At 37.7% G+C, this 27,379-nt stretch overlaps 1 long non-coding RNA gene across 1 annotated transcript in view; it reads left to right on the top strand.

The window, feature by feature from the left end:
* Positions 1 to 3,711: 3,711 nt before the first annotated feature.
* Positions 3,712 to 27,379, top strand: part of LOC137055981 (uncharacterized) — a 184,015-nt gene continuing 160,347 nt past the window's right edge. Inside the window, exons 1-2 of the long non-coding RNA XR_010900149.1 lie at positions 3,712 to 3,901; positions 8,716 to 8,786. This is a non-coding gene — a long non-coding RNA (uncharacterized lncRNA). The remainder of the gene's footprint in view (positions 3,902 to 8,715; positions 8,787 to 27,379) is intronic.

Below are 27,379 nucleotides of genomic sequence, written 5' to 3'. Positions count from 1 at the left end.
TTTTTTTTTTGGACCAATATAATTTATCGCATCTGTTGCTTTTAATTGGGCAAGATATCAAATACAATGGTGAACAATAACCAATAATTAATATCTATAATATTATTCTCCTATTCTCCTATTTTTTTTGCCAATTTTATGATTGGTTTATATACTACAAACACTTCTGCATTAAGACTCCATAGATTTTATGCAATGTAAAAAAATATATATATATTCTGATGTAACTCATCTGTTCTCTATGTGAATATATAGTAAAGTGTAATTTATTCCTGTGATCAAAGCTGAATTTATCATCATTACTCCAGTCTTCAGTGATCCTTCACTAATCATTCCCATATGAGGATCTGATGATCAACACACATTTATGATTATAATCAGTTGTGCTGCTCATGGTCATGCTTAATTTTCTAAACATTTGTGGTAAAATTAAAAAAGAGAGAAATTAATACCTTTATTGATCAGACATGCATTAAATTGATCACGTGATATTTTTAATATTACAAATTAGATAATTTATTTTATAAATGCAAATAAATGCTGTCCATTGAACTTTCTATTCATTAAAGAATCCTGAAAAATAACATGTAGGCTATCATGGTTTCCACAACATTTTGGGAACTGTTTTCAACACAGATAATAATCATAAATGTTTCTCAATTATGAAATCCTCATCTGAGAATGATTAGTGAAGGATCATGTGACACTGAAGACTGGAGTAATGATGATAAATTCAGCTTTGATCACAGGAATAAATTACTATATATTCTCATAGGAAAAAAAGCGGTTTTAATTTGTAATAATGTTCAAAATATTACTGTTTTAACTATTTTCGATTACATAAATGCAGCCGTGGTGAGCAGAATACTAAACATTAAAAAAGCTGCATTATTCATATGATACTTTATTGTCAATAAATAGCCTAGATTGAGATGACTTACAAAACACACATAAAGCATATATTGTCGCAATCGTCTGATTGTCGTCGTCACGTTTCATCACTCATAACGATTGTTTTCCTTCAGCTGCAGCTCCAGCGTGACTGGGTATTACGAATCCACTTTTGGACCTTCTGTGAGAGCGCCCTCCTCATATTAAGATTCGGAAAAAATTACAGGTCATGCATAGATAATTTTTTGTCTCTGAGTTTAAATCTTGATGTATTCACATTGGTTTCTATGTAAATACACTTGCCCCTGACCTCAAGAAGCGCGCTATCAACCGAGTTTAGAGAAGGCTGTCGTTAGCGTCCCTGCACAGGTGTCCGCCCCCGCACAGGGTAACGCCGGTTCGAATCCCGCTCGGAGCGGGTCGACTAGGATCGGTGAGACCCAGCAAAATCCGGGGGACGAAAATACATTTTATTAAAAGTGAGGGGGACACGTCCCCCGCGTCCCCCGCGTAATCTACGCCCATGCCCCTTTATTTACAACATGTGTCGCTAAAAAAGAGAAAAAATAAAAAATCTAATTAAAAAATATTTATTATTTTAAAATAATATATTCAAGTCATTGTTTTTGTGACTGTTTATATAAATGAATATATTTTTTATGAAAAATTACTACTATACATCATGTTCATCAAAAGCAGTAACAATTAATTAAAAAAGAAATATATTTATTATTATATATATTTTTTTACATTTATAAATGAAGTGTTTAGCATAAAATAGGTTTATATAAAGACATTATTTTTGTGAATTTCAGAAAAAAAGAGAGATTTTAAAAATAAGTGTTACCAAATCAAAACTGCTCAAAAGGGGAAAAATAAAGTCTAAAAAATTAAACAATTACTTTTTTTTACTACACATTATACATACATTATTGTTTTGTGAATGTTTGAATAGTTAAACAACAGTCATTGTTTTTGTGATAAAAAAAAACCTCATGATATTGACTGTGCATCATTGGTAAATACATGGCATGTTTACCGTCATAGAATCCATGTTGAAATCACAAAGAAATGAGCCCAAGAGGACAGCAGCATTATAGATAACATGGATGAGATGAGGGATTGTGGGATGGAAAGGCTGCTTACAGAGACTAATGGCAGCAGGGAAAGCTATCATGGACTTGATGGGCGGACAGTCTGTTCCAACTTGTGTCCCTGCCTTCCTTAAAGTGGACTGATCTAACTCTGTCAGTTTGGTTTCTCCCCTGCATTTGTCATGGTGATGATGACCTGACAGGCCAGCCCGGCCACCCTGAGATGAAACTGCAGCAGTCTATTTCCTGCCTCCATTTCCCCTTCTCCCCAAAGACAACAGGAAGGAAATGAAAGGAAGAGGGCGCTTCCTTTTCTCCTGTATATTTTATACCATTTATTTTGGTTGTCTGTCCATCCTCCTTTCCCTCTTCCTCTCACATACGTGTACAAACACACTTTGTAAGAGGAGACTCAGAACGGATTGAATAATTCCCTTTGTAAAATCCAAAGGTTTTTCTTCTACAAAGGTTAAAGAAAATTCCTTCCTAAAACATTTCCCAGGAGCACTAAAACATTCACTAAAGGAATATTTTTTTTCTGCAATAGTCATACTATTGTCTCAGAGGACTATATGGCAGCTGTTGGAGGACAAATCAATGCACTATATAAGGTAATTAATAAAAATTTAATTATAAAGGGTTGAAATTGTCTTTTTTTAAAAAAAATCATATATATATATATATATATATATATTTGCTTTGTTTGGAGCTTGTTTGGAACTCCATCACATTTTTGTTTGACTTCTTATCCACAAAGTTAAAAAATATATATTTCATCTCACACCAAACCTAACTTTATTTAAACTACCTTCCTTCCATCATTACTTTGCTACATCTCAAATATCTCTTATTTTCAGTCTGAACATAGGCTACATGTATAAGTGAGTCTGTCTGACAGCAGTTTTATTTGTATTTATTTTGCATGTAGCCTATTTTTTACAGTCTATGAGCCTACCACATTCAGTGAAAGCAATGCCCGCTTGTCCACTTGCACTTCTGAGGTGGTGTAAGTAACTAAAAGATCTCTTATAGCACTTTCATCTCATGGAGGTTCATCACTGCACTGCTAACTCAAAATATCTTCCTGGTAACAAGGCCACTTAAGAGCAGTCCAGAAACATATCACTGTGATGTCACTTGCATAACAGGCATGAAATGCCCTTATAATAAAAAAGACAATGAATAAAACATGTTCAATACCCGTCAGGTCTGCTATATTATTAAAGTGGTCTTCTACATCAAAGCACATGGCTTAAAGCAGTGAATGCTTAGCGTGCATTGAGAATGAGCCAGAAGCATGGCACTGGACAGACAGATAAGTCACATTTCACTGATGTGAAACTTTTTTTGTATCACAGTTTAATGTGTGAGGTAAAGATGACCTAATCCAAACCTTAATAGGAAAACATGTGAAACGCTCCCGGCCGTGTGCCCACGTGACGTGTGCTAACTTTCTTTCCTCTAGCCATAATGGACAGAACAGAAACAGAAGTTCAATTTAACTACGTTCATGTTGTTCGTTTATCATTGTTAATAATTTGAAATGAATTATAATTATTAATTTATCATCGGAAAACGTTGACAAAGCGGCTGATGAGTGAATCGCTCTTTTGAATCAGTTGCCTTAAAACGATTCATCAATCATCATACGTCATAGCGGTCTGTTTCGACTCGTTTGCGAATTGCGATTCATTTCATTCTGAATGATTCAGACAGCTCTCACAGTAGTCTCACACGCACGTGATTGTTTGGAGTGGGTTAAAACGCCAGCAAGATAAGTATTCATAAACCAAAAATAAGCGGAATCTTTACAATGAAAACTAATTCTGCAATCGTATGCCGTTGTTTGCGACGAAGATGGCCTACACATGCGCTATGCGAGCACCTTCTCTCAGTAACGTTAGCCTACACAGCAGGTAAAGTGACTAAAGCCTTAAAATACACAAACACATCAGTGTAACGTTACTATGGCTAGAGTTGTAGTAGAGCTTAAGATTTTGAAGGGTTGTGACCAAAAATATTGAATGTTTGTATGAAAACAATATCATGTTTGAAATCATGTTCAAATTTGTGAAAATCGCCATCGTGCTCTTGTTTAATTATACAAATCTAGGCCTACTATAAAATTACTACTATAAAAATCCAAATATTATACAAGTAGGCTAAGTTTGGGCAACAATATCTCGAATTTGGTGAGAATTTGTATTAATTTGGGTGACATTTGACACAATCCCTCATTACAGGCATAAACAAATCAAATTAGAAGTATTGATTGCATCTAAAGTTACAACCAATTACATCAATCAGGTTGATAAATAAATCAGACAATGCACTGGTAATTAAGTAATATCAAAAAGTCTTGATTGGTCTTGAAACAAAATCCTGCGTGGTCTAAAGTCTGAGGCCGAGACAAGACAAGAGTACAAATGTGGTCGAGACCTTAAAAAAATTTGACTTAAAGCTACACTGTGTGATATTTTCCCCCATCTAGCAGTGAAAAGGTATATCACAATCCAGTGAATATTAGTTTCAGTTTATGGGATGATTTTAGACTCAAAATGATTAATACGTTCATGGATAATTGTGCGTGAATGTTTTACTATCCACAAACAAATGCCTTTCAACTTGTATGTGCAAAACACGGACTTGCAGGAATGTGCTGCAATTTGTATAAATAGAGACATTTTTGTGAATGCAAATGTTTTATTTTGCATTTGTGTATCATCATGTGCGCATGCAACAAGGAAGATGTGCATTTGTGGATCATGAGACACGCGTGCATTAATTGGCGTCTTTTCTGCGTTGATCTCATTTGATTCATTTGGATTTTGAGACTTTCATTTCACGGTTTCAAGCATTTCACAACCCACACACACATAACAGCCAGTGAATATGCCTGATGCTGAGTATTAATGTTTGCACCAAAACCAAATGTGCATTTCTATATTTAAACTAATACTTTACCACTTGAGTGTGCAAAATACAGATATACATGAATGTGCAGCATTTTGTACAAATAGACATAACTGTAAATACAAAAATTAGATTTTGTATTAATGTTGGCCAGAATTTGTGCGTGCAAGGAGTAAGATGTGCATATGTGGATCCGGAGATGCGCGTGCATTCATTGACTCGTTTTCGAGTCGATCCTATTTGATTCATTTGGATTTTGAGACTTTCATTTCGCCGGTTTGGCCTTGCACGATCCACACACACAGCTTGTCGAAGAAAACCTGCTACCACTAGATGGCGGTATCCTGCCAAAACAGACACCCGCACTGTTAAGCGCTCTTCTGCCTTTATAACGCTTAATGTTTCCAATCCTCGTTATGAAGACGAGGAATCGCTTAACAGTAGGCGAACATTAAAAAGGTATTAAAAACGCATACTTTGTATAGGCAGGCAGATTAAATCCGGTTATGAACACAATACACAAATGCAAAATAAAACATTTGCATTCACAAAAATGTCTCTATTTATACAAACTGCAGCACATTCATGCAAGTCTGTGTTTTGCACATACAAGTTGAAAGGCATTTGTTTGTGGATAGTAAAACATTCACGCACAATTATCCATGAACGTATTAATCATTTTGAGTCTAAAATCATCCCATATCTGTTCCTCTCAATTCTGATTTCGTTTGAACTCCTACGGTGGCCGATTTAGTCCAAGATTAACACGGCAATCCCCCTCTTCACATTCGACACGGTGCCATCGAGTGTTAAAACGCAAAAGTCGAAGCTTGAATTTACGGCTATGTCCCTCTTTAATGTACTTTCAAGATGGAGGGGCAACATGGCGACTGGCATTCGAACCCATAGACATCTATATGATGTCTCGAACCCCTCACCCGTATGTATTTTCAATGGCATATTATAAACTTATGAGTACTTCATTACTTGAAAGAAGTAAATATACATTAATGAGCACATATATTTTTGAAAGATCTAAGTGTTTTTAGCTAAGAATAAACAAAGTTACACAGTGTAGCTTTAAGACCAGTCTCGATACCAAGACTACAACTACAACACTATGACATGTTTAGGACCTTTATGTTAAAATGAAGTAATCCATCAAAATAAAAATACTTGGCTACATCTAAAGGAAATCTGTACACTCATGGCATTTATTGCATATTTTTAAATGAAATACTTTAGTAGCCTATTATTTTAAATACATTCTCTATGCAAAATACATGCAATTTAACCTGTCCCCACTCCCCCGCACGAGGTCACAATGTAAAACAGCCAAGCACTAGATTCAATTTTGTCAACTTCTTATAGTTGACTTGCAAGCTGATGGAGATGACGAGTGAGCACAAACAATTGTTATATTGTATAATATATATTTAATACGTGTGCATATGAATGGATGTCAGTGGAATGAAATGTCTACTGTGACCGTCCCTTAAATTATTAGTTCACTTTAAAATGAAAACTACTCCATGACTTGCTCACCCTTAAAGGTGCACTATGCAACTTTCCGTCCAGTGGAGGGCGCCTATTCAAAATAAAAAAAAGTTTGAGCGCAGCATCTTGGGACATGTGGTCTTCACCTCACAGCTGGTGGAAAATAGGATTAGGGCAGAAATCACGTTCATACATGCGGCTATTAACGTTACTGTAGTGTAAAGCAGCACCGGGACTTTTATTGGGACGGGACAGTACACATTCGCCGGGCGCCTGCACTGATCCTCTCTTCCAGTTATGATTATGAAGTTATGCAGCTCTGTTTATCATCTTAGATACATTTAAGTGTGTTGAAATTGATGTTATGATGTTACTCCGTGCGTTCACTTGTTCACACTGCCAAATAAAACCTGAAATCGAGGGTAACGCAGATATGACGCAATTGACAGGCGACTTCCTCAGACGCTATGCTGAAACGTCCCGGTCCTTGGTTAAAACAGCAATTTTCTCACAATTTACAAATAGTTGGAAACATTTGGGATATTGTAGGTACTCAAATGAACAAAATATATAACACCGGCCTAGTGGTTTTTGGATATTTTACTGCAAAAATACTACATAGTGCACCTTTAAAGGGTTAGTTCACCCTAAAATGAAATTTATCATTAATGACTCACCCTAATGTTGTTCCCCACCCGTAAGACCTGCGTTCATCTTCAGAACACAGTTTAAGATATTTTATATTTTAGTCCCAGAGAATATGCAGTCAATGCCCAACTTTACTGTCCATGTCCAGAAAGCTAATAAAAACATCATCAAAGTAGTCCATATGTTACATCAGTTGGTTGATTAGAATCTCTTGAAGCATCGAAAATACATTTTGGTCCAAAAATAACAAAAACTACTTTTTATTCAGCATCAGTCTTCTCTTTCGCATTTTTTCCCAAACCTCAAATAGAGATTCAAACGGCCTTGAATCAGTGAATCGATCAATGATTCGGATTGCCAGTGGCACATGATTTCAGCAGTTTGGATCACGTGTCAAACTGCTGAAATCACGTGACATTGGCGAGCCGAATCATTGATCGATTCGCTCATTCATGACCATTTGAATCTTTATTTTTTATAATGAAAAATAATGATGATAGATGCGTAATAGCACCCCCTAGCGCCTGACAGTGAAAACACGGCCAGGAAGGAGATAATTGTTCTGAACACATTTTTGGAAATTAGTTGTTGAATTTACTTAGTGCCATCAAGTGGTTCCACGCAACTATATTGTGTATTTTTTTTTATTTTACAAAAAACTATTTCGTTATATGAACAAAATAAAGTCAAGTAAACAAAATTGCTTTGGGTAAATACTAGGGGTGTAACGATTTGTTTAACAACAATTCGATTTGTATCACGATTTGAGGTTGTCGATACGATTTAAGGACGATATTGGTTCATTTAGAACGATATGATCTGAAACGATTCAGTAACTTTTTAGCCAAAAATTTAAATCAGTGCGATTGTTTTATTTCAGCCGAATCGAATCGTTGTTAAAACGAATCGTTACACCCCTAGTAAATACAAACCATTTGCATTTGTCACCGTTACATAATATTTTTATAGGCAGTTTACTTAATGTTATGTTAAATTAATATAAGTTTATTATATTAGGTGAACATATTTATCAATTAAATTTACCTTATTAAGTATTTGCTATTAAATAACAACCAAAATGAAATTTTTATTGGATAAACTCAATTTAATTGAGGGCAATAATTCCATCCAATAAATGTGTATATGAGTGCCCACAACCTGAACACAGGCACCACTCTTCTGCATAATGGTAACCACAAAATTACAGAAACTCTTCTAAATGTCCAACATAACTGAACATTAAACACTAACATAACCTAACAACATCTTTCCCTCTGCTGAAAAACACATAAAATAACACTTTAATCCCAAAATGTACTCTTAATGCAGTCCCTTGCAAAGCATGCTGGGAACTACATGCTGTCTAGTTTGTTCGTTTTAACTCAGCAATGTTAAGTTGACCGAACAAACACTTAAGTAAAGCCAACAATACTCATTTTTAGTAGAAACAACTCAGTAAATTTAAGTTCATGTAGTTACATGAGTTTGTGAAGTAATGTGAACAAGGATGATTTGAGTGCAACTAACAACAGTGAAAGTTCTTTTAAAAAACTTTTTTTTAAATGTAACTGGTTAATAATATTTATTTTATTGTTCTGTTTAATATTTTAATTTGGCATTTGTTTAATATTTTAATTTTGACATCAACCAATAATGAATTCAAATTTTACAGCCTATGCAGATGTGATGTTGACACATCCAACATGAGTGAAATTCCCACGCTCAGCTGTCAAGTCATCATAGGTGAGTCGCTGGCATTTGCTTTTGGATCTTTGTAGTTTTTCTGAGGATATGCCACTAACGTTAAAGCATTATGGAATTAAGGGCAGGCAATATCCAGTGTGGTGTGTGTTTTGAAAACAATGAAACTTGCTGGTTAGTGTTGGGGCTGGATCAGAATATTTCAATATTCGTTCGAAGGGTTTGTATTTGATTTTCAAATTTGGGATTTTTCACACACCTGGCATCCCCCGCAAAACAGTTTTTAATTGTAGTTAATGTGTTCTCTAACTGAACAAAAATATTTTGACTACTTTTAAATTTATCAAAACTGGGACGTAATAGACCTGTGTGTTTTGTATCACTACTAGTGCAGTGTCCGTTCTCAGAGCATATAATCCCTGTAAGTATTTCAATATTATTATCACGATATTGAAATAAGTTGCAAAAAAAGTGTTGTCAATAAGATTACATTACAATAAGGTCTCATTATTTAATGCATTAACAAATATTGAGCAAATAGCTACTTTTTATTTTATAATTTTTTTTACAGAAAGTATATATATATATATATATATATATATATATATATATATATATATATATATATAATATATAATTTTTTTTTTTTTTTTGTGTGTGTGCTAATTTTAGTTAAGAAATACAACTGATCATTGTTAGTTTTATCTTAGGTCCATTAAATAAGTTCTTTTGATTTTGATTTTAATGTTTAAACAGTTTTAAAATAAATAAAATAAACAGTAGCCTGACTAAGAAATGAACATTACTTATAAAGAATTAAGTATTTTTCATTGTCAGTTTGGTAATAATGAAGCCATATGTTTCAAAGTTTTACTGAACAATAACAAATAATCTGAAAATTTAGGGCATGGCCTAGTCCAGATTAAAATATAAAAATGTTTAAGTTTGAAAATAAATAGCCTAATAAATATTTAAGTATGAAGTATTTGGTGCTGTGTTGAACAACATTGAGATTACAACAAATGAATGGCTGTTTGGAGCATTTTAAAAACTTCACTAGCGCAGTAGGTAACCGCTGCAGTTCCATCAGCACCCTCTGCTGCCAGAAATGAACGTTTAATTAATTCAGCCATGTTCAAATGCACGCTGGACTAGTTTGAGCGTGTCCTTTTGATGCAGAATACAGCTGGGTTGAGCATTGTATATGGTTGAGCGGCAAAGTATTAAAATGCATTATAAAAAAAATTACAAATTGTTAATAAATTATTATTAACTGTATTTTGAGGTGCCCACGATAAGAATGTCCATATTCATTACTGTGATATATCGCAATACTGAAAATCGGCACATGTCTAATTGCTACCGAAGCTTCTAAGCTCAAAAAATGGTATTCGGACCGGCCCTAGTTAGTGTAGAACTGCTATAGTCCTACTATTCAGGACATGTTTTTATTTTTATTTTTTTATAATTAAACTCCATGTTGTTAAAGTTAGTATTGCGGCACTTGCTTATATCATATTAACATCTTCCCCAAATCAAGATCAAAGGAGTTTTGAGGTTTTTCACCAGTTTTGTCCGTTTGTCACTTTCTTTAACTCGCATAATAACTTTGAATGTTTTCCCTTTTGAACTACGAAAACAATTGCTCATTTGATGGCCGCTAACATCAGCATTATTTATTTGCTATCACCTCTGTAAGCCGAGTCTGATCACCAAAACTTTTAGATTGAACAATTCATTGTTCATATGTTCATTCATATTATTATTATTATTATTATTATTATTATTATTATTATTATTATTATTATTATTATTATTAAAGTAATTTAACAGTCACATGTGCGTTAGCTGGAGCAACCTAAAACATTTTTTACGCAATTTGAGCATCATAGAAAACATTTGTGACTACCTTAGATTTTGTTGCTGATTTGAAATATATTATTTAAACATGAGTAGCCTACATTATTAGCGTGCGCTTGTATTAAATCTGTCCGCTTTGCTTCTAACAGCTGAGAGATTTTGTATTTATTTATTTATTTCCTGGCTCACACTTTTCTTATTCTAATTATACAAGTTGCAAGTAAAAAAACAAAAACACGAGCAATGCTTGACTGACCCTGATCTCGTCCAGGTGTTCTCAGAGTCTGATGATGTACACCTCTCCGTTCAAGGCTAACCTCACATCAAGTCAAGAAATTGGGCACATAAACTGTTAAAGGGGGGGTGAAACACTCAGTTTCAGTCAATCTCATGTCAATCTTGAGTACCTATAGAGTAGTATTGCATCCTTCATATCTCCGAAAAGTCTTTAGTTTTATCATATTTATAAAAGAAATATAGGCTGTACCGAGTCTTTCCGGAAAAAACCGAGCGCCTGGAGGCATATCGTGTGGGCGGAGCTAAAGAATGACAAGCGTGCAAAGCGGTGACGTCCTCAAGCGTGGAGAAACCCATCTATCTCAGCTAATACAGATAATGATCCACAATCAAATCTGAGGGAGAAATAAATTGAACAGGAGAAACGGCAACAGCAGGACGTCCGTCTCTGTGGTATGTAAGTTACTGTATTTAATGGCCTCTCCACATTTCTGTGTCTTTACTCGCAGAGTATGAGGACATGATTCGGTTTATGGACTATTGTATGCGACTAGACCTTAGAAGTAGCAAGCAAAACGGTTTTGCACGTCAGAATACTGTAACGTTATACAGAGAACAACAATGGAGTAACCGTTAGCGCATTTGAATGACGAAGCACGCGATAGTGTCGTTTACTGATGTTTACTCATGCGACGGTAGCCAATAGCAGAGACATTTGAAGCAGTTTAAGTTAACTCACCGTCGAAGCTTTATCGCTGGGACCGCTCCGTCAGAAACACACTTCTTTGGTATGATTTGGTAAAGTCCTGTGACAGCAGTGGCGTGTAAATCCATTTTGAGACGCAACTGAAACGATGTTGTCAAGCTTCCCGTCATTTCTGCGTTCAAATCGGTTCAAATGCAGCGCTGCCTTCCCGGAATGCTGTGCTGAAGAGTTGAAGTCGCTCGACGTCACCCATAGGAATAAAGTGGAGCGCGGCGCCGTTCACGGACGACTGGATCTGCAGCTGAGAGACTGTTTACAGCGTGCTCTAGTCACGCGCGCGCGCGCGCACCCTACCGGGAGAAGAGCCCGTACGGCCCATACAAGGACCTTCCGCTCTTATTAACGTCAAATAGACCCATACTCGAAAAAAACTCGCCGAAACTTGTGAGAAACCGGAAGGAGTATTTTTTGACACAGAAATACTCCATCAAACGTCCAACATTAGTTTTTGAAACTTTGTCTATGTTTAGGATGGGAATCCAAGTCTTTAACAGTGTAAAAAGCTCAGTATGCATGAAACAGCATTTCACCCCCCCTTTAAAGGGGCCAGCATTCATTTACTCAGAAACCGTAGAATACTAAGTGCACTGAATAAAGTAGCATGACTTCATTACTGTACAGATGGAGTACATGCATGTCACATTTTAATTAGTTGCTTCATGACTTTTCTTGAGTTTTTCAAAGAGCCAGTTATTTATTCTCATTAAAAACATTTTTCTGAGGACAATTTGGTCTTTTTTCATTTATATCTTTGACATCCTGAATCGGGATACTACTTGGTATAATGAAACTTCAGTTGGTATCAACCTGATCTCTTTTCGTGAAATGAAAGTGAGTACCTCTAATTGTCCTCATTTTCCGCCGTTGAAGTCAATGGGATAGCTCTGTCCATTTCTTTTACTGTCTATGGTGCGTGTGTGGAGCGCGATCATCATTTCAATGATTAAAACATTAAGATCAATTCTGTTCTTCACATGAAGATATCGTATGACTTCAGAAGACTTGGAATACAACATGAGTTAATACTTCTATACTGTTTCTGGTCTGTTTTTGCAATAAATACCTGTTACTGTACATTTATTTGCCTGTTACGTGTTTTATATTGTTTTTAAGTCGGTAGGTTTAGGGTAGGAGTAGTGTTGTCACGATACCAAAATTATGACTTCGATACGATACAAGACTAAAATATCGATATATCGATACCACAGTAAAAAAAAGATAAGATGCTTAATATGACAACAGAACTTATTATTCATTGTTATTTTTTACTTAAAAATTAATGTGGCCAGCATGTTCCTTAGGGTTGGGCATCGTTTTGATTTGAACAATTATTGATCAATTGATCCATTACTATTAAAATTATCTCACAAATTTTTGCTATCTCAATGTATTTTTTACAATGGGGTAATTGTGTTGCAATAGCTTACACACAGCACAAGAAAGCTTGATTTCAAATGGTAAATTGAATTTAAAAAGACAAGTAAACGGTAATAAAATAAGAACAAATAAACAGATTACAAACAATAGCACAAATAAATGCAATAGAATAGAAGATACAAATTATTACGTCTTGTCTAATGTTAATTCCTCTCCGCTAGATGGCGCTGTTTTACAAAGGTTTATTTAAACTACCTCTCTTTGAAAAACTTTATTTGTTATGCTGCATAGAGACAATCACGGGAAACTCGGCAGCCATATCAGCCGTTCTGCACATCAGAGAGATCGCGTGCGTCTTTCAGCTGTTTTCTGTTGTTGTTGTTAAACGCCTTGGAGAAGCTTTGCTTGTAAGTTTCTTTTATTATTCTTAATGTATGTATTTTGGGTCTATATCTTGTTATGATGTATATATTAGAAGCATGTTATCGGTTCCACGTGCGTTATTCAGACATTTCAAAAGATCGCCACGCGATCACGTAATGACTACTGTAATTTACCGATGGTAATGTAAACATTGTATTAATGAGTCATTGTATTTGTTTATTTATATTTAAGTAAGCATATTTGTATTTCTTTTTCAGTTTCACAAAAAATAATGTAACAGAGATGAGAGAAACAACATGATTGCACTCAACAAAGTCAAGTAAAGATACAAATTTACTTCTTCATCTGTGTGGTCATTGAGGCATCTTCATCACTTCAAAATGTTTAGCTATCTGTATATGCATGCCCAACATACACGCATGCAGAGGACAGAATAGTGAAAAAGCACCATCACGACAGGCAGATCCCAACACTTCTGAAAAGAACAGCTATTCAGTTATTCCACCCATCACAACTCAAGATGGATGTCAAAGAGAAAGCTGAAGAGCAACAGCTGGCCACATCTCATGTCTCACTCAGTCAACTGGAAACCAGATCGATGATATCTGCATCTTCCAAAAGCTCAAGATCATCCACAGCGAGTATGGCGGCAACCAGAGCACGAGCTAAAGTAGAAGCGGTGAGAGCGCGTACAACCTTTGTAGAAAGAGAGGCTGAGGTACTATTAGAAAAGGCTAAACTGGAATCTGAACTGTTATCACTACAGCATAAAAAGGAGTTTGCAGCAGCAGCAGCAGAGGCTGAGATTTTTGAAGCAGCTGCAGCTGAGATTGATTCAGGAGAAATTAATATGGCAACTGACGTCACAGCATTTCCACAGGAGACTATTGAAAAGCGTACAAAGGACTATGTGGATAGTCTTTCTGGAGCAAGTTTTCACCGTCTCCCTCATGTTAAAGCAGAGCCTGACTCCCCTAATCATGAACAGTTCATGATGCAGCCTACACTGCCTACCATGGCTGCCACAAGCCATGTCACACAAGACGTTGACAGACTGAACATCTCAACTCCTAGACCATTACCAGTAAGTCAACCTAAAAGGCACAGTGCACAGCTATCATTTTCCCAGCACACTCCTGTTAACATGCTATACACATCGCACTCTCATAAATCCTACGGGCAAATTCCAGTTTCAGAGAAAGTGAGCCAACCTCAGATGACTTATCTCAGTTCAATGCAACAACCACCTTCCACAGACCATGCAGGTATGAGTGAAATAGCCAGATACCTGGTGCGTCGTGAGCTTGTGAACGCAGGGCTAAGTAAATTTGACGATCGCCCAGAAAATTACTTAGCCTGGAAGTCATCATTTATTAATGCACTAGAAGGGCTATCGCTCACCCCCAGCGAGGAACTTGATCTTCTGACAAGGTGGCTAGGACCGCAGTCTTCAGAACAAGTTAAAAGAGTGAGAGCTGTTCATGTCACAGATCCAGCAGCCGGCTGTAGAATGGCATGGTCTCGTCTTGAAGAAAGCTTTGGTAGTGTTGAAATAATTGAGAAAACGCTCTTTGATAAACTGGACAGTTTACCTAAAATCAGCAATAAAGAACCCCTAAAGTTAAGAGAACTTGCAGATCTCCTCAAAGAAGTGGAGTCAGCAAAGCTAGGAGGCTACTTACCTGGGCTCTCTTTCCTAGACACAGCACGGGGCGTGGCACCTATTGTTAACAAACTTCCTCATAACCTCCAAGAGAAGTGGATGTCCCAAGGGTCCCAATACAAGCTTCAGTTCCAGGTACCATTTCCTCCATTCACATTTTTCACAGACTTTGTATGCAAGGAAGCATACATGCGCAATGACCCAAGTTTTGCATTCCACTTTTATCCAACTCCCCATGTAAAGTCTGAAACCTCAATGAGAAGCAGTGGGCCACTGAAAAGCTTCATCTCTACACACAAAACTGAGATTGAACAAACTACCAGCTCTACTGATTCGGCAAGCAGTAAGCCTGATATCAACAGAGAGTGTCCCATTCACAAAAAACCTCATCCCTTCAAACGGTGCAGAGCCTTTAGAGCTAAGGGCATTGAGGAACGGAAAACGTTTTTGAAGGAAAATAATATCTGCTTCAGATGTTGTTCTTCGAACGACCATGTGGCCAAAGACTGTGAAGTTGTCATACAGTGCACAGAGTGTGGCAGCAACAAACATGTCACAGCCCTTCATCCTGGACCACCTCCATGGACATTAAAATCTCCCAACACAGAGCATGGCGGGGAGAAAGGAAGTGTGAACCCTTCCATTAACTCTAAATGCACTGAGGTATGTGGGGATACTAATAGTTCACGGTCCTGTGCAAAAATCTGTCTCATCAAAGTTCATCCTAAGGGAGAGCCAGGAAAATCACTGAACGTCTATGCTATTCTTGACGATCAGAGTAATCGTTCACTTGCCAGATCGGAGTTCTTTGATTACTTCAATCTCAAGAGCACAGAATTTCCCTACACTCTGCGCACATGTGCTGGAGTCACAGAAATGTCTGGGAGGAGAGCTATGGACTTTATCGCACAACCTCTAGATGGCAGTCTTTCAGTCCCACTCCCTACGCTCATTGAGTGCAACTACATGCCTGAAGACAGGTCAGAGATACCCACTCCTGAAGCAGCAAAGCACTACTTGCATCTCAAATCTATTGCTCATCTCATCCCTCCTCTGAATCCAAATGCTCAAATACTTCTCCTTCTTGGTCGTGATATCCTCCAAGTCCACAAGGTGAGGGAGCAACGCAATGGGCCAGAAAATGCTCCTTATGCTCAAAGATTGGACCTAGGCTGGGTTGTGGTTGGTGAGGTGTGTCTTGGTGCTGCACACAAGCCTTCAACTGTAAGTGTTTACCGCACAAACATTCTAGAAGACGGGCGTCCATCTTATTTAAGTCCATGTCCCAATAAACTCTACTTAAAGGAGAAATTAACCGCACAACCAAGGGTTAAAGCCACTCACCTTCGCCAGTCAGCTCCCAGCCCATTAACCACCTCAGTCTTCAAACTAACGGAAGATGATGAAAAAATAGCTCCTTCGATTGAGGATAGACAATTCATTCAGTTAATGGACAAAGAATTGTTCATGGATGACACTAACAGCTGGGTAGCGCCCCTTCCCTTCCGTGCACCTAGACAACGACTTCCAAACAACCGAGAGCAAGCCCTCCGCCGTTTTAACTCTCTCTGTCGCACACTACGTCAGAAACCTGAGATGAAAGAGCATTTTGTAGAGTTTATGCAGAAGATCTTTGATAAAAATCATGCCGAGCCAGCTCCTCCTGTGAAACCAGGGGAAGAGTGTTGGTACTTGCCCTCCTTTGGCGTGTATCATCCACGCAAGCCTGGTCAAATTCGTGTAGTGTTCGACTCCAGTGCCCAGTTCCACGGCGTGTCTCTGAACGATGTTTTGCTAACGGGTCCAGATCTAAACAATACTCTGTTGGGAGTTCTACTACGATTTAGACAAGAGCCAATAGCCATCACTGTGGACATAGAGCAAATGTTTCACAGTTTCATCGTCAGAGAGGATCATAGGAACTTCCTCCGTTTCCTGTGGTTCAAGAACAATGACATCCGTGAAAGCATGGTAGAATACCGCATGAAAGTACACGTCTTCGGCAACAGTCCCTCCCCAGCCATTGCCATTTATGGCCTCAGACGTGCTGCCTTGTATGTTGAAGGGGAGTTCGGTGCAGAAGCAAGACTTTTTGTCGAAAGAGACTTCTATGTTGATGATGGACTCAAGTCACTTCCCTCCATCAATGAAGCTATCAGTTTGCTTAAGGCTACCAAAGATATGCTCGCTATCTCTAACCTGAGACTCCACAAAATAGCATCCAACAGCCCAGCTGTGATGCACGCATTTTCTCCTGCTGACTACGCCAAAGACTTGAAACATTTGAATCTAGACACTGATTCACCTCCCTTGCAGCGCAGTCTTGGCTTAAGTTGGGATCTTCAGAATGATACCTTTACTTTCCACGTCAACCTCAGTGACAAGCCATTCACACGCAGAGGAGTTCTGGCGACTGTAAACAGCTTGTTTGACCCTCTCGGCATTGTGGCACCAATCACCATACAAGGGAAACTGTTACTCCGTGAACTTTCAATTGGGAATTCAGACTGGGATGCCCCCCTTACAGCCGAAAAGGAAGTGGAATGGAACATCTGGAAAAACTCATTGCAAGACTTAGAGCAGCTCAAAATTCCCAGAACCTACAATCCAACATCGATTTCCAACGCAGTAAGAAAGGAGATTCACGTCTTCTCAGACGCATCCCTCCAGACTATATCTGCTGTTGCATACTTGAAGGTAACAGATCATGATGGAATAGGTCATGTTGGATTCATTATGGGAAAAGCCAAGCTAGCCCCACAGACTGGTCATACAGTTCCCAGGCTTGAATTGTGTGCAGCCGTCCTTGCAGTTGAAATAGCAGAACAAATCGTCCAAGAACTAGACATCAAACCCGACACCTTACAGTTTTACACAGACAGCAAAGTCGTACTGGGGTATATCTGTAACGAGACACGACGCTTCTATGTGTATGTCAGCAACAGAGTCCTAAGGATTAGGAAATTCACTTACCCAGAGCAGTGGCTGTACATTCCAACCTCACAAAACCCTGCAGATGTTGCTACTAGACCCGTTCCTGCTTCCCGTCTAAATGAAACCAACTGGCTTACTGGTCCTTCGTTTTTGCAGCACTCTGCATCCATTCCTGTAAAGGAAGCGCCCCATAACCTTATCGATCCAGATACAGACGTGGAAGTGCGAACACATGCTACCACCTGCTTAAAACCCGATTCTAGCCTTGGTTCTCACCGCTTTGAAAGATTTTCATCATGGAGATCTTTAAGAAGTGCCATATCTTCTCTTATTCACATCACTCAGTCTTTCAGAAACAAAGAAACTTCATGTTGCGGCTGGCACCACTGCAAGCTTTCATACAAATCAGAGTTACTGACTCAAGCTGAAAGGATCATCATCAGGTGTGCACAAAGGGAGGCTTATAAAACAGAAGTCAGTTGTTTGGAGTATGAAAAAGACATTCCTAAGCGGAGTTCCCTCAAGAAGCTGAACCCTGTCTTGGAGGATGGACTCTTAAGAATTGGAGGCAGACTAGAACAGTCCACACTCCACAGCGGAGAGAAACACCCTTTCATCATTCCCGGCCATAGTTACATAGCAACCCTCCTAATAAATCATTACCATGAGAAAGTAAGTCATCAAGGTCGAATCTTCACAGAAGGAGCTATCCGCTCTGGAGGATTCTGGATAGTTGGTGCAAAAAGACACATCAATGGCATCCTCCACAAGTGCATCACTTGCCGCAAACAGAGAGGTAAAACGGCTAAGCAAAAAATGGCAGACCTCCCTCCTGACCGCATCAGCACAGAGCCACCCTTTACTAACGTCGGCTTAGACGTGTTTGGCCCTTGGAATGTATCAGCACGTCGTACCCGTGGGGGTCAGGCCAACAGTAAAAGATGGGCAGTAATATTCACATGTCTATCCGTGCGAGCCATCCATATCGAATTGATAGAGTCAATGGATACATCAAGTTTTATTAATGCACTTCGCCGTTTCTTCTCCATACGAGGTCCGGCAAAGATCATACGATCCGACTGTGGCACCAATTTCACAGGAGCATGCAAAGAGCTGAATATGCTTGCTGTCTCAGCCAAAGATTCAGGCGTGGCAAAATACCTCAGTGAAGAAGGTTGCAAATGGATCTTTAACCCGCCACATTCGTCTCACATGGGAGGAGCATGGGAGAGGATGATTGGACTTTCAAGACGGATCCTGGACTCCATGCTTCCTCAAATCAGCTCTTCACATCTGACTCATGAAATGCTGTCAACTCTAATGGCTGAAGTGTGTGCCATAATCAATGCAAGACCTCTTGTATCCATTTCAACTGACCCTGAGTTGCCTCTTCTCCTCACTCCAGCAATGATCCTCACCCAAAAGGTGTGTACTCCATACGCACCCCCAGGACCCTTTGAGGGTGCCGACCTATATCGGAAACAGTGGAAAAGAGTGCAATATCTCGCCAGCATATTCTGGGGCAGGTGGAGGAAAGAATACCTTGCTTCCCTTCAGGCTCGCAAGAAATGGCAAGACAACAAGCCTAATATCAAAGAAGGAGACCTGGTCCTCATGAAAGATGATCAGGTAAAAAGGAACGAATGGCCAATGGCTCTGGTCACCAAGGCTATTTCTGGCTCAGACGGGAAAGTCAGAAAACTGGAACTGAAAGTCACTAAGAGTGGTATTGCTAAGACATTCTTAAGGCCTATTACAGAGGTTATTTTGCTAATGTGTTAAGTTACCCCTGTGACCACATATCCACTTGTCGGAAATTCAAGAGTGGTATTATGCCTAATACCAGACGGGGAGTATTACGTCTTGTCTAATGTTAATTCCTCTCCGCTAGATGGCGCTGTTTTACAAAGGTTTATTTAAACTACCTCTCTTTGAAAAACTTTATTTGTTATGCTGCATAGAGACAATCACGGGAAACTCGGCAGCCATATCAGCCGTTCTGCACATCAGAGAGATCGCGTGCGTCTTTCAGCTGTTTTCTGTTGTTGTTGTTAAACGCCTTGGAGAAGCTTTGCTTGTAAGTTTCTTTTATTATTCTTAATGTATGTATTTTGGGTCTATATCTTGTTATGATGTATATATTAGAAGCATGTTATCGGTTCCACGTGCGTTATTCAGACATTTCAAAAGATCGCCACGCGATCACGTAATGACTACTGTAATTTACCGATGGTAATGTAAACATTGTATTAATGAGTCATTGTATTTGTTTATTTATATTTAAGTAAGCATATTTGTATTTCTTTTTCAGTTTCACAAAAAATAATGTAACAGAGATGAGAGAAACAACATGATTGCACTCAACAAAGTCAAGTAAAGATACAAATTTACTTCTTCATCTGTGTGGTCATTGAGGCATCTTCATCACTTCAAAATGTTTAGCTATCTGTATATGCATGCCCAACATACACGCATGCAGAGGACAGAATACAAATTAAATAGACTGCTTTATTTTTTCCGGTAGGTCTAACATTTAGATAAGAAACTGAATAAAAAAATTCATAGTAATTACATTTAAAAGAACATTGGATAATGTTCTTTGTAAAAAATTCAATAGCGTACAGATGAAACTATTAATGTTACACAAGTTGATCAGTCAAGAGCAGTGTGATCGTTTGTCTTTTTGTAGTTTGAATAACAAATGACTGTGGTCCCTTTAAGACTAACGGACGCACGGATCCTAAACACTGTTCCTGTTCCTCGTTCTTCCTGAACTGTTTGCGACTGTGTTTACGTTAATACTCTTCCAGATGTGCACTGATAATTCTTTGAGTGTATTTGACCAATAATAAGCTGGAAAAAGAAGCAAATGTTTGCACTTGTATCATGTCAGAGGCGGCTTTATTACGGTAGGCTATGTGTGTGTGCGCTTCAGATGTGAGCACGAAATCTGCGGGGATTAGTAGAATTAATTTATGTGCAATCCTGCACGAAATTCAGACCGATCACTCACTAACACTAACACACTGTAATGAGGAAAAAGTCCAGCAGAACGCGCGTTCGCCGTGCTCAGAGGTTAACTGGGCTGAGTGAGAATATGCCGGTGTGTGTCAACTCGCTTTCGGTCGGAGAGGAGAGCGCAGCTGGTCTCGATACTGTAAAAACTGAGAATCGTATCGTTTCAGATATTCCAGTATCGATACATATCGAAATATCAATATTTTTGACTACACTAGGTAGGAGTGGAGTTAGTTGCTCCGAAATTAAAAGTAGGCTATAGATATTCATAGAATCATGTCTACTTTTACAAATGCAAATAATTAAATGTGTGTTAGGGAATCTGTGTATGGACCACGGATGCTGTCTGTCATTGACATACATAGGCATCACTTCCGTGAACCCATCACGGAATTTTCGGCGATTCCGTGAAACTACCACAGATTTTTACCACAGAGTTAAGGCTCCGTGTTGATTTCACGGAATTCTGTGAGACCAGGTTGGTTGGTATAGTATCGTAACATTTTTTTTATGGTACAGCTTGTTTGCAATCACATGGTTCTAATGATGTGCAAAATTCAGATGGAGGGCAGGAAGTGTAAAACAGAATGGACAATATGGAGGAAAGTCCATAATGTGCTTGTTTAGAAAGCTATAAACAGAAAATCACAACATATGTTGGAAGCAAACCTTATGTTATGAAGAGGAGTGATTTTTCTACTGAATTTAAAGACTTGCCTGCCATATAGGTTATTTAGATTTTCTGTCGACTTGTAATTGTGAAATTAAATGTCACCATTGTAGGTCATTCATGTGGCATCGATAATTGCCAAAGGAACTCACATCATTGTTCAGGTGGAAAACTGGACAATGTAATACACTTTCCTGCTTTTCTACATGTAAAAACAAAGGTTGGGGATGTGATGGAGACGCTAGATAGCAAATTAGTAATAATGTCCCTGATTTAACCTACTGCCTATCACGTAAAATAATCTCATTGCTTTTGAAAGTTCTGTATTTAGTTGGGTTTAATAATTAACATTCTCCTGCGTGGGTAGTGTGGCCATATGGAAAAGTGAATATTTACAATGACAACAATACGCTTCAGTTACATTAACATCTTTCATCATCTATATTTAGTCCGATAGCTTTCTGTTCCTTCATTGAAAATGTTTTTTGTTTTCAATCCTTGGGAGAAGCGTAGTGTAGTGAAATGTGAAGTTTATCGTTTAGTCACTGGCTTGATTCACTGATGCATAAACAGTATTAAACAATTTCAAAAGAACTTGAAAAATTAGCTGCTTCAGAAATCGTTAACGCATTAATTAATTAACGGCGACAATTTTTTTATAGCGCATTAACCTAGTTATTTATTATTATATTGAAAACCCGTTGCTCACTGCCTCTGAATATTAATTTGTATAATTTTTTTGTTGTTTTTATTATATTCAATGTAAACAACGATTGATAATAAAGTGTATCTCTGCCTCTGGTAACAAAGTCCCATTTAGGCTCTTTGTGAGAGACATTTGTGTGTAGTTCAGTAAAACAAGTAGCCTAATAATATTAAGTTACTTACATTTTTAGACCCAAACTACTTTTTTTGTTCTATTTCACCCATGATTTCATGACACAAATAATTCCAAAGGAAAGCAACACTCAGTTGCTCATTCAGTGTTTTGTGACTGAATGATTCAGTGTTTTGAATGAATCATTTGAATGAACGACTCGATGACTCATCATTAAGACGATCACTTGCTGCCCCCTATTGGTGGTTTAGTTTCATGTTTTAAAGAATGATTGCATGTTTTTATTTAGAACATCAATCTTATAACATTATTTATTGCAGCTGTATTTTTTACAGTTTAAATTATTTAATTTGATTGGTAACAGCGCTGTAGTGTCTTTACTATTATAACTGAATTTATTAAACAAATATAAGAATTAACATGAAAGATGATGCATACATTTAATAAGATTTAAAAAAATGGCCTTTATAAAATGAAATAACACCCTGGGGTGAATATCACAAATATGCAGATTTAAGTAGGCCTATGTAAAAGCTGATACACTAATGAGAATATTGCTTCAGAATCAATACCAAAAAAATCCCCCCCACACATTGTACAGTACATAATATTTGCTATGTAGTCTACCTGATGGCCCGAAGTTAATCAATATCAAATCAAATTATGACTTTTTTTTTTGACTGCTCAGCGTACACCAAAATGTTATAATGTTATGATCGAGGCTCTAGACACAACCTGTTTTTTTAGATACCAAACCAAACATTAATGCCCTGGCAGTGGCAAATAGTTTTGGTTTTATATTTAATTTTAATAAAATTAATGTTTATGTTGATATTTAACTATTTAACTATTGTTACTAACTTTTATTTCAGTGCACATTGGCACTTTTGTTCATATAGCAACACTTTTAAAATAAAAGTATGCAATACACTACTTTTGTATTCATTATAGAATTTTACGCATACTGCGATTAATCGTGATTAATCACAGAAAACTAATGCGATTAATCACGATTAAACCTTTTAATCGTTGCCCAGCACTAGTCAAAACTAAAGTCTAAACGCATCTAAAGTGTCAATTTTACTCCTTGCAACAATGCTAAAAAAGATTTACATGTGAGAGCGTTAAGGGGCTATATGATGTTATAGCCATATGACAGCGATTACTAAAGCATGCACGGCTGCAGACGAGCAGCTGCATATCTCTTCATCAAGCCAACACGCAAACTACTGAAAGTAGAGTCGTAGCTCCTCAACATACAATTATATTCATTAAAAGTAAAGAAACGGAATGATCTTATAGGGTTGTGGCGCTCTCTCCGATTGCGGTCATTGATTTTGAAATTAGCTGATTTTGCTCAATAAAATGCTGCTCATATCTGTTGTTTCCGGTGATGTGAAATCTATTAAATATGCATATATTGCGGGAATTGAAGATTGGATTTATATCCGTTTTGCAAAGATGCATTTATGTGGGGAGGTGTAAATGAAATCGTTTTGATGAATCAGATTTACACACATTGGCCCTCATTTATCAATCTTGCGTAGAAACTTGTGTATATGTTGGCGTAAGATTATGCTTACACTCCTCTCACCGCCTGATTTATGAAGCTGTGCGTACCTCTGCAATCCAGGTGTACGCAATACTTACCCTTGATAAATGCGGCGGCTGAAAATGATCGTCATTAGAATAACAGGCCCCTATATATTCAAGTCTCCGCCTCCCCCACGCCCTCATTTTACGCCATGGACACACGGAAGACGGCAAAGAAGCGAAACTTCTCAGACGTGGAGATCGGGCGCGCTCAATCATCTCACTAGTCCACTAGTCAGGGCACTGATTAGGACATAAGTCAATGGGCTGGCTCCCTGATCAGTGCCCTGACTACTGAACTATTGAGATGATTGAGACGCGCCCATCAAGATCACAGGGAAGTGGAAAAAAACCCCGAAATTGTTTTGAGAGTTTAAAGAGTGGAATTAAAGGCACCCACAAAAACAAAAAAGGGTTGCCAACTCTCACGCATTCGGCGTGACACTCACGCTTTCAGGCTCTGTGTCACGCTCTCACTCCGCCCAACTCAATCTCATGCCAAATTGCCAAACCTGCTTTTGATATTAAACAAAGCTAAGCTTTAATTTTTTTATTCTGTTTTAATGTGAAATTCAAACAATAAATAGCGTTTGGCGCTAATGTGGCACAATATTAAAGCCAGAGGCGTTGAAAAGAGGAGTTGCGGCATGATCTCGTCTTCCGGCGGCGCGCGGCTGGTCACGTGGCTCAGAGCGCTCAATACTTCTAGCGCTATGTCAATGCATTTGAATGGCTTAAGCGAATACACAAGGTTTCACTAGGCCTATACAGATGTTTGCAGCAAGTTTTGGTAAACAGTACAGCATAGTGTTAGTGTGCATTGATTATTAAGACATATTTACAGGATTGTTTTATTATGGAGAGTGATAGAGATGCAACATTGTAACATTAATGTATTTAGCCCTCAGGTATTCCTTACTAATTAGTCAAACTCAGCCTACTCATTGATGGTCAAATGTGACCATACACCATAACTATTTTTCAATTAAATAAATGTTCTATATTTTAGTTCAGTAATATTTATTGAATATTTTGAGGAGATCTTTTGGTACTAAATACTGTTTGTGCAATAATTATTGTCAATAAATGACCACTTAAAATATTTTTCTTCTAATATTTGTATTATTTATATTACAATTAGTGTAGTAATTAAGGTTAAAATAGAGAATTCCAATTCAAAGAGGCAAATTAGAGTCATTTTGTGGCTAAAAAAATAATAATGTTTATTTGTATTGCCATTAACCAGTAGGTGCCTTATGGCTCTTTAATAAATATACATGTATCTTATCTAGTTGCTCAAAAAAAAGTATTGCAGTCTTTGCATTCTAATAAATATTTAGATATGATGATAAAACACTAGATTTCTTTAAATGTGAAATTTTAAAACTTTAATAACTTGCACCCTAATATTTTTAATGAATTATGATACTTATATAAGCATTCACAAGTGAATTTTAATGAATGGCACATATAATTTGACCCAAGAAACGTGTAAAATAGTGCTACGACAAACATATTTTTCCTTATTATGTACTACATATAAGTATACTATATATAGAATCACGCATATAAGTATACTATATATCTACATAGAACCCCCCTCCCCCGGCCACAAAAAAAATCTCACTCCAACCAGAACTTAAAAGTTGGCAACCCTGCAAAATATGGACACAAATAACGAGTACTGTTAATAGTGTGGAGGTTGAGAAGCACACTCCAGCAGTTTAAAGTTTGGATGATAAATTACCATCACTGCATTATTTTACAGCACGTTTTGAAAAAAATAGCATTTAATTTCGTATCACGGCATGTATTGGGGTGTACAATAGTGATGATGATGTGATGTGGAGTAAGATTCATTCACATTAATAATTACATGACAATTTGTAAGATTCTTATTATTATTATTATGATTATTATTCTTAATGACGCGTGTTATTTAGAAGAAGAATGTCTTTTTTATTGATTTTATTATTATTTAAAAGAAGAAGGTCATTTTTATTATTTTGTCAGTCTGAATTATTTTAGTCCCAGTCCGTGCGCAGCTGCCGGGCCTAACCCTAAACCGTCAGGTAAAGCGCACAGGCTCGCGACTGGAGGATTACATATGCCTACAAATCAAACGCTTTGGTAAAGTCACAAAAATTAAACATTGACGTTCATATTGCACAAAAATAAACACTGAATGTTGTTGTTGTGGTTTTTAACAGTGGGTCATAATATAGCATATCTTTGTCAGTGCGTTTTGTGGTGTTAGGAATTGTTTTCCTGTGCATTTTCCCACTAACTCAAACGTGCGTACACCTCCTCCTGAGCTGGCGTAGGATTTGAGCGTGCCGTACGCCAACGTCCATATTGATAAATCTCAAAGTCACCGTGGGTTTGGGTGTACGCAAGGTGTACGCTGGAAATTTGGTGTACGCACTTTTGATAAATGAGGGCCATTGCGTCTGTTCTCCAGGTTGTGCTTACCAGGTTGTTCAAAAAAGTCGAAATGTGCCTAGATGTCTGCTTTTTAAACAGTTGGATCATTTTTAATTACACGCACTCTCATCTAGCCTCCCTCTGCCATTGTATGCTACCGCGACAAATGACGTCAGAAAAGAGTCAGTACATTATAACCATTTATGGTCTATTACTGAACTGATGCTGAATCATCCACGTCTGCATCACGATGCATCATAGAAACAATTAATTTTGACGCCCCTATGGGCAATGCAAGGCGATTTGTTTGAGAATCACTATTAATTAGCAAAGTATAAGTGTGGCATCATTAACGATGAGTCTTTTTTTTATTCAACTAAAGTGGTTCAAACACTGGAGGTGCCTACCATATTACTATGTTTTTTTGGAAAACATTTATGACTTTTTTTTTAATAATTTATTTTTATAATGATCCATCTCTACGTGGTTAAGCAGCAGATCTGTACAGTAAATGCACCCCAGGGCCATCCGAGCCAGAGTGCAGGGTAGCTTTCAGCTTTAGGATTAGCATGTTCCATTAGTGGCTTGACCAATGCTCCATAGGTTCCACTGGCTGCCTTGTCCAAAGGGAGAAATCCATACTGTCTATATTGGCTGATACTGTTGAGGCCCCTTGAAGTAAAATTTGAAACACATTTTATCCGAAACTTATGAAGATAAGATGTGAGAGCAGCACTGTGTCTCTGGTATGTTTTGTGCAGTGCAGTGCCCTTACTGCCCCTGGCTACTTTTTAATTGGATCTCCCTAGACATGTAAACATCACATTGAGTATGCAACAATGAACAACAGATAGGGGAAACTAAAGAGGGA

This window comes from Pseudorasbora parva, chromosome 21, assembly GCF_024679245.1.
Source record: "Pseudorasbora parva isolate DD20220531a chromosome 21, ASM2467924v1, whole genome shotgun sequence".
In the NCBI taxonomy this organism is placed as follows: domain Eukaryota; kingdom Metazoa; phylum Chordata; class Actinopteri; order Cypriniformes; family Gobionidae; genus Pseudorasbora; species Pseudorasbora parva.
This window is presented reverse-complemented; position numbering and strand designations above follow the sequence as displayed.